The sequence below is a fragment of the Pezoporus occidentalis genome, unplaced genomic scaffold, assembly GCF_034315485.1.
Source record: "Pezoporus occidentalis ecotype Australia unplaced genomic scaffold, CSIRO_AGI_Poc_V1 ctg99, whole genome shotgun sequence".
Lineage (NCBI taxonomy): Eukaryota > Metazoa > Chordata > Aves > Psittaciformes > Psittacidae > Pezoporus > Pezoporus occidentalis.
The window spans coordinates 2,168,069-2,178,374 of record NW_026916358.1 but is presented as its reverse complement, the minus strand read 5'-3'; positions in this window follow the sequence as shown (position 1 = coordinate 2,178,374).

The following is a 10,306-nucleotide window of genomic DNA, read 5'->3' as shown; positions in this document are numbered from 1 at the left end:
CAGTTTAGCTGTGGGGTTTAGGGAAGGTGTGGACAAGATGCCATGCCTGGTGTTCCTCCTCTTTCTGGAGATCAGGGAAAGCTGATTACATTCTCTTTCATATGAAAAATCGAGAAACCACAGAATGGTTTGGATTGGAAGGGACCTTAAAATCACTGGTTACTGCAGCCCAGGCTGCCCTTGAGTTTCACAGTCCCCACCGTGTTGGTGAGAACAAGGTCCAGCATAGAACCTTTTCTCATTGACTCCTCTATAACTTGGAGAATGAGGTTGTCATCAACGCATTTCAGGAACATTCTGGATTGCTTATGCCCTGCAATAGATATTGCAATGGTTGAAGTCACCTATGAAGACCAGGGCTTGTGAAGGGGACACTGTTCCTGTCTGTTTTTTGAGGGCCTCACCCACATGATAGCCCTGGTCAGGTGGACGGTAACAGACCCCCACTGTCACCTGCCCCTGCCCTCCCTTTAATCCTGACCTATCAGTTGTCAGTCGAGTCCTCCTCCATCCACAGGCAGAGCTCCATGAGCTGCAGCTGGTTACTGACACACAGGGCAATGCTCTCCTCTTGTCTCTCCTGCCTGTCCTTCCTGAAGAGCCTGTATCCTTCAATTCCAGCACTCCAGTCACTGGAGTCATCCCACCATGTCTTCATAATGCCCATAAGATTGTAGCCTTGCACGTATGTGCACATCTCTAACTCCTTATGTTTATTCCCCATGCTACACACATTTGCACAGAGGCATTTAAGTTGGGCCCCCAGTGAAGCTGACTTGTTGGAGTGGCTGGAATTCCTTTATGCTGCTCTTAAGGTGCTCTTCAGGATCTGGGCATCTCACTGGCACTGGCATCAAACTGGTAGGAATGGGATGGATTGTAGGTTGAGGTTCCCCTCCCCCAGCAACTTTGGTTTAATAAGGTTTATAAACTTAATTAAATTTTAATCACTCCTTTAGTTTAAATAAAGCAAACAACTGAAAAGGCGGAGATGCTAAATTGTTAGCTGCCTCTTTAAAAACACAGGACCTGCAAGGGGTTATTCCAAAGTCATTTTCTTTATTTTGCTCACTAACTCGTAACTCAAGTAGAATAGCTAATGAATTTGAGACCTTCTGAAACATGCAAGTGCTTTCCCCAGCGTTGCCTATAATTGGTCACACTACAGGGAGATGATTAATTTATCAAAATTAGAAATTCTTGATTTTAAGAATTTCAAGGGCTATTTCACAGTTCCTCTACCTTTAGAGAGGAAAACAAAACAATTAATGAAACAAAAGGGAGAATTTCTCAAAAACAATACTTCCCCAGCCAAATAAGATTGAATCTATTGTGATAATGCATTTGTTTTGGGCTTGGTGAGGGACCCTGGATACTGCATTTTCTCTCCTGGAAACACCTCGCGCCAGTAAGGGTTTCTGGAACATTTAATTTCTCTTTGTCATCAATGGACTTCTGTGAATTTGCGTATCCCTTCTTTGAACTCATTCATAGTTCTTGGATACTTTAGCAGTAGGTTCCACAACTTAGCCATTGGGCATGCACTCATTTACAAAGCCTGATGTCTTGGTAATGGAGCTGGAGCACCTCCTGTATAAAGACAGACTAAGAAATTTGGGGTTGTTCAGCCTGAAGAAGAGAAGCTGCATGGAGACCGAAGGGGACCTGCAAGGATGCTTGTGAGGGACTCTTCACCAGGGACTGTAGTGACAGGACAAGGGGTAAAGGGATTAAACTTACACAGGGGAAGTTCAGGTTAGATATAAGGAAAACATTCTTTACTATGAGAGTGATGAGATACTAAGCAAGCTGCCCAAGGAAGATGTGAATGCCCCGTTGCTGGCAGTATTCAAGACCAGGCTGGATGGGACCTTGGGCAACCTGGTCTGGTGTGAGCTGACCCTGCCCAGGGCAGGAGGTGGAACTAGATGATCTTAAGGTCCCTTCCAACCCAAACTGTTCTATCATTCTATGATTCTATGCTTATCTGGAGCTCAGCACAATAGGCCTAGAGTTTGGGGCTTTTGAGTGCTCCTACAATGCAAATATTACATAGTAATTCATAGAAGTATGAATAGAAAAATAAACTATGCAAAAGCTTGGTTCAAACTCTGTTGAAATCAGTGAGGCCTTTCTTTTGAGCCTATTAGGACTTTGATTTAGCTCTTGAGAAAAGTTTGGGTTTTCCAGGGAAAAAACACTAAAAATATGTTGTTCTTGTATAGGGCTCTTCCACGTTTTCTCTGCATAATCAAGAATTACAGACTTATTATTCATCAGTTAACAGCAAGGAGTGAAGAACACATCCTACACACCAGGCATTATCAGAGAGTTAATGAAACCCAGATGACATCTCAGGAAGAACTTTGAAATCTTTTTTCCTTAGATAAGCTATCATCTGCTCTGTAAGCAAAATTGTTGTGACTATGGTTTTTTTTTCCCTTTGGTTCTCATTAACATAACCATTTGCATAAAAAACAAGATTCTTGTTTCTGAAAAGTTAATATTCTCCTGCTGCTTGCCTTCCGCCCCCCCCCCCCCCACAAGTTTTCATTCTCTGTTAGCATCCTGATAAATTACTTCCACTAAACTCAATTATGGTATCACCAACATGGCTTTATCGCTTTGGGTGATAAGGAATAAGCAGCAAGCAGAGCCACAAAACCTGCAGGAATACAGATTATGTTTCCATGTCATTTGCTCCATTAACAGCTTGTATGGCATTTATTAAAAAAAAAAGGAACAAAAAGAAGACATGATAGAAAGAGATTATATTCTTTACGTGCCTCAGATGCTTAAAGCCAAGGTAATGCATAGATTATGAGCCTCAGTTGGGTCCTTCTGAGACCAATGGAAGGACTTTCATCAGCTTCAGTGAGTTTCAGATAGAACTAAGCATTCAGAGTGAAGCAGAGTACCACTATGTAATCAACACTGACAAAAATTGGAAAGGGAAAAAAAGAATGCAAGTGAGAAGAGAAAAAAGGCTGCAGGCATTTTTGCTGACTTGGATATGAAGGTTCACAGCAGAATCCATCGAAGCTGAAAGAGATCCATATCTGAATGGAAATAAGGAAACCACTACACCTGAATGAGATTTTGCTGATCCTGTCTAATTAACCTGGTAAATGTTCAGGTACTTTAGCAATTAAACTTTAACTTTACAAGCTAAATTGCTTCTAAATAAGCTGCTGGGGTTTAGCTTTGGCATGGAGATCAACAGTCTTCTTGTCTTCTACACTACAAGAGTCTGGAGTATCATTATGACAGGCAGCATTATAGTCTAAGTCACCACCAGAAACGGATTTTAAGAGGAAGAGACCCATATTTAACTGTAGTCAAGAATACCTGTGGAAATAAAAACACTCAAGAATTTTAACCAGCAAGATTTCATCTAATATTTAAATCATTAAGTGCTACTATCAACCTGCACTGTAAAACAAAATGCACTGTGGGAAAGTAAGTGGTCAAATCTACAGTGATAAGGACAGGCTACTGAGAAAGAACAGTGTATAGTTAATAATCACCATCCAAAGAATGTTTGAATAGTCCTAAGTAGAGGAAAATGACAGCTTGGAAAATATAAGGAGTATCTGTAAGACAGGAGAGTCTGTCTCAGGAAGGCTGTGAGAATGGTTATGAATAACCTCCTCAACACAACTTCCCAGGGCAATGCTGCACAAGAAGAGGAGCATCAAACAGAAGCAAGCACATTGCTGTGCTTCTATGCAGCGTGCATGAGACAACTTCTTGAGTGGGATGCCCAGTTATGGGGCCATGCTGCATGGAGGGTGAGGAAATACTGAGGGGAGTCCACAGGAGGACAGTGAGGGTGACCCTCATCCTAGAGACCCAGCCTTGAAGGTGTGACTTCAGATAAAAAGGCTGGCTTTCTCACTGAGGAGGAAGCTGAACGGTGACTTAGCGTTCTTACCCACAGAAAAATCTATCTGATAAGGGCATGGTGGGGTGGTATGAAGTTGCAGACAAGGGGATAACAGGAGCCGGCAGGAAGAAATTGGAGTCAGATGAATTCAACCTTGACACAAGATGTAATTTCCTACTACTGAAGTTAATGGGATGTTGGAGTGCCTGAATAGGGGAGGAGGCGGGCTCCATTTCACAGTCACACTAGGCACCTCTATCAGTTTACGGTAAGACATGCCCTTTACAAAATGCTGCTCTCTTAAAATCAACTGCACATAATCTGTACAAAGTCATGGAGGGGCAAGCAGGCAAGAGGGAGCAAGCTGTAGGGAATCAGTGCAGAGGGGAAATTGGGACAGAGGAGATTCTGGCACAGGCACATGCATATTATTATTTGCACTGCTGCAGATGGCTGTACGGATGAAAATATGATGATTCCCCCTGGTTTCTGTCTCCTTGCTCCACAGAGAGGCTGGGAAGTGCTCTGTGGATGGGTAGTGCTAGCATGTGTTGCTAAGGCCTTTAGTGCAACGAACCTCCTTGCATCCAGGCTTTGTGCAGTTGCCCAAGGGGGCCTGAGGGGGGTGATTATTTTTGTCCTATCAATGCATGACTACTAGATATGTATTGCAGATGCAGGCAGAAAGAAGTTTAACTCCAAGTGGGCACAATAAATCTGAGCAGGTCAGATCACAGCACACCAAGGCAATTTGGTGCTGGGAAATGGTATCAAGACTTCTTTTATGTTCTTTTTATCCCATTAATGGATATAGAATTAGACCTGAAGAACCCTTGTGGGTAACATCTGCTGGTGTCCACTCAGTGGAGCACAGACCACCCGCTATCATGGTGTCCTGCAGGCTCTGCATGCACTGCCTCTTGCTGCTCACCCCCGCCTGACAACAGCACAGCCTCCTTAGCTGCTGCAGCCTTGGCTCTTCTCATGTCTCCAAACGAGAAATGCCCAACACAATGTGGTCCTATGGAAGAGTTCAATGTGGGCTTCCTGGCTGTTGTCTGCCTGGACGCTGAGCAGAAATGAAAAGCTGTTGGTTGAGCACGGAGCTCCTTCACCTTCCTGCTGAGCCTGGCTGCAGCCCTTTAATTGCGGAAAGCTAATTACATTTGATAGAGGGAAAGAGGCTGTCAGGTAGTCTGTGAGAAATTATCTTCGATTCAGCAGAAAACATTTTCACCTGGGGTTCCCTGTAGGTGGTAGGCACAGATAGGAAGCTGGCATGTCTGAGAATGGGATGTGTTGTCTTCTCAGCAGCATTTCCCTTTTGCTGGGGATGTGTCTTATTTCGACAATGGCTGAAAGAGGAGATGAAAGCTGCTGAGGCTGAGGTTTCATATCAGCCAACAGCACTCCACCTTCCTGCTCATCGGAGGGGTGGCAGCACCCAGCATGGTGGAGGCTGCCGGGGCACGTTTAGGCTGGCGTTGGACCTGAAGAAGGCTTAGGACATGCGAAGCCTCCTGACTTATTTGCTTATCAAAGGATGTAAGCTGATCATTCTAGAGTAAGCTGGCACAGGCCAAGTACAGCCCAGCCCCACCAACATCCAGGAAGAACTGGGCTCCTTAGTTCCTGCACCTCCTTGAAAATCCCAAACTTCCTCTCCCCTCCTGTCCCTGCAGGGCTGAGACCGGCTCGGGATGCTTACTTATGAGTTATTGCATAAATAATCATGATACTGCAGAAAGTGAACCCACTAAACCCCAATGACTAGCATAATGTGGAGTTTGAAGAGCTGGTGATCACAAATGGTTAACTAACAAGTGTTTACAGCGCCTCATGATAGTTACTGGCACTAAGACAAGGGCAGTAAAAAGAGGATTAAATGAAGATAAATGTGAGACACAGGCAGAAACAAGTACTCCAGCAGATGTGTGTGGAAATTAATGGGGTGGTGATAATAACAAATTCTGATTTGCCACACAGTAAATGCATCTCTTGATAATCACTTTCCAGTAGGATACCAACCGGGCATGCAAGAGACAGAAACCTAAATGGGGTGACATCTCTGCATTGCCAATGTACTGGATAGACACTCTGCAGCTCAAAAAAGACTGCTGGAAAAGTTGAGTTTGTTCTGTCCCTGCAGTCTTCCCCCCTCAAAATTTTATTTTTGTGGATCTGTGACTCTTTCTCTTGACAATTAAATCCACAGGGATAACAGGGAAAGATATCTCCCAAGTCGACCATAAGGCTGGTGGTCAGGAGATCTTGGTCATATTCCAGCTGCTGCCTCAGATATCCTGTCTGACACAGACAGGGGGTCACTACTGACTCCACATGTCTGCTCATCTACCCAGCTGGGATGCGAAAGCTCCCACACAGCACAATACTTTGCCAGATGTGTTGTTGAACTCCATGTGTTTATGTTTGTGAAGAGAACATAGGATGAAAGGCATTACAGAAATGCAAGATATGATTTGTTATGATTTAAAAGCCATTCTGGTTTAGCAGTGCTACTTTCAAATACTTGCACCCTGCAGGCATTTCCAGCCAAGGACTCAAGCCCAGCTTTTCTTTTCTGGTCCCAATTTTTTTAAAGAAGCAGAGTGGTTTCCAACCCCTTTGGAAACGGGTCTTTGCACGTTGCAGCCTGTGATGGCAGGGACCAGGCTGTGTCTCCGCAGACATGGAGGTATGAAAAGCAGGCCCTGCTCTTGCCCTTCTCACCCAAAGGTACAGACGCAGTTCATCCCCAGCTTCCTCCCACACATCCATCCTTCTGGATGCGTGCAATGAAGGTAACACAAACCTGGCCAGGGCTTCAGCTTCACCCTCCACAGGTGCCTGGGAGGAGCCAGGGGAGAAGGAATGAGTGACAAGGGGAAGTTGAGGGGAGGGGGCTGTTCTGTGGTTCCCATGCACTCATAAGCTGCGTGCCTGGACTGCAGTGTCAGGGTGTAAGTCTGCAATGCTATTTTCTTGGCAGGGAAATCACGCAGAAGGGTCCCATTTCTCCATCCTCTGCATCACAGTTTGCTGCTGCCTGAACTGTGTGAATGAAAAATGGCAGCAGCTCTGTCCACCAAGTCCTTGGGAAAATACAGGAAGATCCAGCTTACCAATAGCAAACAGAGGTTTTTCTTTGTTTGCTTTGCTTTGAGGAAGGTTTAGTTTTTTTTAGTTGGGGTCATTTTGGTGAAGCTATTCACAGAGCAGCTCTGTAAACATGTTTCCCAGCACAGTGGAGGTTGGGCAGATGAAATTGAGCTTGTAAAGGACCTGACCAGCAAAGCAGGGACTGCCCTGATGCCAATTTGCCAATGTGTGTAGAGCTAAACCTGTATGAAGAGGATGAAAAACCCTGAGGCTGATGTTACCATGGATGTAACTGTAACAATGACCCACCCCATTAGAAGGGAAGACTCCGGAGTGACTTTACTGAAGTCATTTATCGGTTCTTAAAAGAGGCCTATAAGAAAGATGGGGAGAGACATTTGTGATAAGACAAGGGGCAATGTTTTTAAACTAAAAGAGGGGAGATTCAGGCTGGACGTGAGGAATAAATTCTCTGCAATGAGGGTAGTAAAGCACTGGCACAGGTTGCCCAGAGAGGTGGTGGATGCGCCATCCCTGGAGACATTGAAGGCCAGCCTGGTTGTGGTTCTGAGCAAGCTGACCTAGTTGAAAATGTCGCTGCTCATTGCAGGGGATTGGACTAGATGACCTTTGAAGGTCCCTTCCTATCAAACTATTATGTGATTCTGTGATTCTATGATGCTATGATCATTGGTACTTGGTATTTCTGCCCACATGCCTGGAGTGAGGTTGGGCGATGGTGAGAATAAATCCTATGGGATCTCTCTGAACAACTGCTAAAATTCAGTAATTTGAAAAAGCAGGGGGTACTAAAGACAAAGGTTTGTCTTGCACCCTAAAAGAAATTACATTTTCAACTCCCTGAGAAGACAGCAAGTGCCTCCTTGCTTGAAGAACTGTGTTCCCTGCTTAACGCTCTGGCTGCATGTGACTGCACTGCTCAGATACTCTGTCCCCTGGCTCTTCTTTCCCAGTTTCACCATGTTCAGCCACATCAACCCTGGGCTCCCTTGCCTCAGGCTCAGGCAGCAAGGGGTCAGCAGCCAAGTGCAGCAGCAAACACCGCCGAAAGCAGCGAACAGGGACCTGCCAGCTGCAGATTACCGATGATGTAGCCCAACCGAACACATCTAATTTCCCAGTCACCGCTTCTTGTGCACATGACCTGTTAAAAGGATTCAATTAAAAGAATTCCCAGAGCTAATCTAGTGATGATATGATGAGAGACAGGAGCTCGAGCATATCCCAGAGGTAGCTGATAGGGTTTCCTAGGATGTATTATTAATGGGCCATCTGCTTTAGACAAGTATTGAAGTCTGAAGAGAGAAGGATTTTGGTGGAATTCACTCATTTAACTGGGATGGAGAGTGCTGTGGGTATTCTCTTCCCCCCAGAAAAGAAATGCTGCTGCAGTTATTTATGGAATAAAGCTGGCAGCAGGGTACCTGTGTGCTGGTGCCTTCAACAAAATGCTGCTCAGCTCTGAGAGCTCACACATGTCCTCACAAGAAGGGACCATTCATAGTATGGTCAGAGGTACAAATGCGTTCCAGTCTGAGTTCCTGGTACTGTGAAATACAGGCGTATAAACAGAGCCATGGCTGGAATGTGAGGAGGCCGGGGGACCAGCCAAAACAGGCAGAGTCCGCAGGAGAACGGGAAGAATTTCCCCAAAATAGCTGATTTAGTTACTGTATAGCTCAGTAACTGCAGGATTTGTTTACTGGTATTATGGGCAACACGAGGCAAAATCACACATGCAACAGAAGAAACTGTCTCTCTCCCTGATTTGGGCTGACGTGCTATTTAAATAATATGGGTCAAGAAATCTGAAGTAAAATATCTTCATGAACAGGACTTGTGTTCCTCCCATCTTGTCTGTCTCCCATGCTGCTAAAAGCATCCTCCTTCTGCTGACATTTCCCCATCAGATTTCTAAATATCAAAGCTTCCTCAGGCTACTGTCTAATCCTTTCTTAGTGATCAGAAATGAAATTCCTCTCAAAGCTTTGGTTGGGAAGGGTCTACAAAACCTTTGCATAGAAATTTGCTGGAAGCTACCTGTCACTTTGCTGCCCCTTCTCCAGTAATTCAGACTAATGACTCGTCAACACCCTTTTTTGTCCTTAATTCTTCCTTTTGCATCTGTCTAGAAGTAGCTTTCTGCTCCAGTTACTGGTTTAATAACACAAGGCTATCTACTGAGGTACAATTCTCACCCAGTCCTACTTGATTTGTCTCGTGGCTGTTTTCATAATCCTTATTTTGTTAGTTATTAAAAAGAACCCCAAAACCTGGTTGTAGCTTTCAAAGATTTGTGCCTGTGAATTTGGCTATTCCTTCAGAGCTGTTCTCCCCGATGCTGAACCTCTGGAGGAAAGTTTTGATAATGCAAAATGCAGACTTATAGTCACAGACTGTAGGAAAGGTGACTATCAGAAATCCTTTTAGACAGAGTTTTCACTTAGTTGATATTTCAGTTATTCCTTTATGGAAGGCTTCTCCCAGAGCTGCTACCTATCAGTGTTTTATCCAGACAGGCAAGGAATTGGTTTCTGTTTGATAGATGACTTGTTGCATCATCCACATGCCAAATGTTCAGGCTGGGAAATCAGCCCATGCAAGGAGCCTGGATCAGGCCATACTCCGAGATTCTTCTTGCTTGTGAGCTTTGCTGTGGTGTCTTTCCAATGTAGCTGCGCCCCACAAGCTGTCCCACTGCCTCCTCTGGCTATGGCATGCTTAGACGCCATCAGGCTGCTCTAGCTAGGCAATGAAGCTCCCTCTCGGGTGGTCTTCAGCCACATCAGCATAACCAGTTATCCATGAGGACCTACGGCATGCCCTCAGCATCCCCTGCTCTGTGGTACATGGACAGTAAGGGTTGGGGCACTATGAGCCAGGTGCATACAGCAGAAGAGAGTTGCATGAAGCCCCATCTGTGCGGACACACAGACGGGTGTCTTCTGTATGCTGCCATAATGTACCACAAAGGTAACCCCTTGGCGTATGCCTCAATCTCTAAATACCCAATAAGGTGAGTGCAGACAGAAACCTGCATAAAGATACACAGGGATGTGTACTATCTTCTTGCTGCAAAAATCAGAGTTAGCAAGATAATAAAAGCCACTGGAGACCCTTTTTGTTCCTGTTGCTGTAAGATTGATACTGCTCGCACATTTGTCCTCCTTCTCCCAGCCAAGAAAACTCCCATGGACTGGATTTCTCTCCCCAGACTGCTCTAGTTGGCAGCCCTTCACCTACTGTAGCGAAATGACTTGCAAGGACAAGACCTTTGAGCAGAATAGAGGGCCAGAGGTT